General features: G+C 40.5%; 1 non-coding gene across 1 annotated transcript; it reads left to right on the top strand.

Annotated features, from left to right (window-relative positions):
• Positions 1–3,179: 3,179 nt before the first annotated feature.
• Positions 3,180–3,289, top strand: LOC120108848. Its single transcript, XR_005510015.1, has one exon. It is a non-coding gene; the product is annotated as a small nucleolar RNA R71 (small nucleolar RNA).
• Positions 3,290–3,489: the final 200 nt, after the last annotated feature.

Raw genomic sequence — 3,489 nt, 5'->3', positions numbered from 1 at the left:
GCAATTCCTTCTCGGTGGTGGTGTAATTCACTTGAGCATCGTTTAAAGTTCTGCTTGCATAGTAAATGACATATGGCTTATTATCCTTGCGTTGTCCCAGGACAGCTCCTATCGCATAGTCACTAGCATCGCACATGATCTCAAAAGGTAATGACCAATCAGGTGGTCGCACGATGGGTGCAGTGCTAAGCATAGACTTCAACTTTTCGAATGCCTCTTGACAGATTTCAGACCAATTGAACGGTGTATCAAGGGATAGGAGGTTACATAATGGTCGAGCTATGACACTAAAGTCCTTGATGAACCTCCTATAAAATCCTGCGTGACCCAAAAATGATCTAACATCTCTAACCGTCTTGGGTGCAAGTAGCTTGGCGATTAAGTCAATCTTAGCTCTATCAACTTTCATGCCCTTCGATGAAACAATATGTCCTAGGACAATTCCCTTTGGCACCATGAAGTGGCATTTCTCCCAATTCAGTATCAGTTTCTTTTCTATACACCGAGCTAAGACAGCTTGTAAATATAATAAATAATCATCAAAAGAATCACCAAAAACGGAGAAATCATCCATAAACACTTCTAAAAATTTCTCGTTCATGTCTTCAAAAATACTGAGCATGAATCTTTGGAATGTTGCAGGTGCATTACACAACCTGAATGGCATTCGACGGAAAGCAAATGTGCCAAAAGGACAAGTGAAGGTAGTCTTATCTTGATCTTCTGGTGAAATCTCAATTTGGTAGTACCCGGAATAGCCATCGAGAAAACAATAGAATTTGTGTCCTGCAACTCTTTCCAAAACTTGGTCTAGGAAGGGTAGGGGAAAGTGATCCTTCCTAGTGACCAAATTCAATTTTCGGTAGTCAACACACATGCGCCAACTCGTCGGAACACGAGTTGGAACTAGTTCACCCTGCTCATTTTCGACTACCGTCAGACCCGACTTCTTATGAACGACTTGAGTAGGACTTACCCATTTACTGTCGGAAATTGGGTAAATAATACCCACGTTAAGCAACTTGAGGACTTCTGCTTTAACCACATCTCTCATCGTAGGATTCAACCTACGTTGCATTTGCCTTGTGGTTTTAGCATTGTCCTCCAAATATATCCGGTGCGTGCAAATTAAAGGGCTAATCCCCTTCAAGTCGGCAATAGACCACCCTAGAGCTCCCTTATGATTCTTTAGAACACCAAGTAATTTTCTTTCTTGGGCATGATCCAGATCAGATGAGATGATTATAGGAAATGTGTCCTTGGATCCAAGAAAGGCATACTTGAGTTCCTTCGGTAAAGGTTTCAACTCGAGCTTAGGTGTTTGTTCATGGGATGGTACTATCTTTGCTTTTCGAGATGGCAACTGTTCAAATTCCTCTATTCGCAGTCTCCACCCATTGACCATCATGACATCCGAATTATTTAAAACAGGTGGGACCACATCATTAGCAGTACCTTCAGAACACCAATCCATTAAACCATTGTCGGCCGATTTAGTAAATGTTTCTTTTAACAAATATTCTTCCGCAATGGTTTCAACCCATTCAACTTCTTTACTTTCTTCATGATCACTGGGTTGTTTACCTATACTAAAGACGTTCAGTTCCAAGGTCATATTGCCAAAAGAAAGCTTCATGACACCATTCCTACAATTGATCAATACATTAGAAGTTGCAAGGAATGGACGTCCTAAGATGACCGGAATCTAAGTTGGTGAATTGGAAGCCGGATGTGTGTCCAGTACGATAAAGTCAACAGAAAAATAGAACTTGTCCACTTGGACCAACACATCTTCGATAATCCCTCTAGGAACCTTCACTGACCTGTCAGCTAATTGTAAGGTGACAGTTGTTGGCTTCAACTCACCTAAAACGAGTTGCTCATATACCGTATATGGCAACGAATTCACACTCGCTCCTAAATCTAGCAATGCTCGCTCAATCCTAAAATTGCCAATGATGCACGAGATAGTTGGGCAACCTGGATCTTTATATTTAGGAAGAATGTTATGCTGTAAAATTGCACTCACATTTTCAGCCAAAAATGCCTTCTTCTTGACATTTAATCGACGCTTGACAGTGCACAAATCTTTCAAAAATTTTGCATAGCAAGGCACTTGTTTGATTGCATCAAGAAGAGGTACATTGATTTTTACTTGCTTAAAAAGCTCAAGAATTTCAGAGTTTGGTTCAAGCTTTTGCAAGGGCTTTAATCTTTGTGAAAATGGTGCAGGAAAAGGACATTCAATTTTTTTAGTAGATGTTAGTGCTTCAGTTTCTTCGTTATCCTTTTCTTTTGTCTCGGGAGGGTCAGAATCAGGTATGACTTGAGTTTGTTCTGGGACTAGTCGGTCAATAACTTTTTCACTTCGCAAAGTTATTATACTCTTCGCTTGTTCTTTATGCGAAGTTGAAGATGATGCATTGCTACCGCCATAGACTTGAGGATTAGGTTGTGGTTGAGCTGGTAGCTTACCTTTCTCTTGATCACTTAAAGCAGTGGTCAGCGTTGTCAGTTGATTTCTTAATTCATCATTGATTTTAGCTTGACCTTGCATGAAAGATTGCAAAGTTTCTTCGAGACTGGGTTTTTGAGGGGGTGCGTGCGCATAATGAGGTTGCGGAGGTGGAGGAGTTGGGTTATATACTTGTTGAGGTTGGTCATTCCTCCACCTGAAATTTGGATGGTTTTTCCATCCAGGGTTGTAAGTACCCGAAAAAGGATTATTGAAAGATTTTTGATAGGTATTCATAACATTGGCCTGATCGTGCAAGACTTCCTTGAATGCGGGTATTGTGGGGCAATCAGTGGTTAGATGGCCAGACATCTCACAAATCCTACAACACTCGCTGTTATTTTCTATGGTCTTGACGGGTTCAATCCTTCTAAGTTCAATTTCCTCTACCTTCCTAGTAAGGGCTGCCATTTTAGCCTAAATATCATCCTTAGTACTAAGGTTGTAAAGGCCCCCCTGTCCAACGCTAGTAGGCTTAGGTAAAGGTTTATTCACTCTATCCCCTGTATCCCATAATTGTGCAGTCTCTGCGAGAGAGTCTAAATAGTTCCATGCCTCATCGGGTTGCTTTTCCAGAAATAGACCATTGCACATAGTCTTTATAAATTGTTTTAACTGTGGAGACAACCCTTCGCAAAAGAAACTAATGGTTCTCCATGTTTCAAACCCGTGATGAGGGCAAGAGAGAAGCAAATCTTTAAATCTCTCCCAGCATTCATAAAATGTTTCATGGTCTTTTTGTTGGAAGTTACTAATATGCCTTTTCAAAAAGTTAGTCCTTTGTGCGGGAAATAATTTTTTCAGGAATTCTCTTTGCATATCATGCCATGTTCCTAACGATCTAGGTCTCAAGGAGTTCAGCCATGTTTTGGCTTTATCCTTTAAGAAAAAAGGAAACAAGGTCAATTTAAGGACGTCTTCCGATACATTTGGCACTCTAAATGTGATGCTAATTTCCTCAAAATCCTTAAGGT

The sequence above is a fragment of the Phoenix dactylifera genome, unplaced genomic scaffold, assembly GCF_009389715.1.
Source record: "Phoenix dactylifera cultivar Barhee BC4 unplaced genomic scaffold, palm_55x_up_171113_PBpolish2nd_filt_p 001591F, whole genome shotgun sequence".
NCBI classification, from domain to species: Eukaryota; Viridiplantae; Streptophyta; class Magnoliopsida; order Arecales; family Arecaceae; genus Phoenix; species Phoenix dactylifera.
The sequence above is the reverse complement of the archived record's forward strand: the minus strand, read 5'-3'. Positions and strand labels throughout refer to the sequence as shown.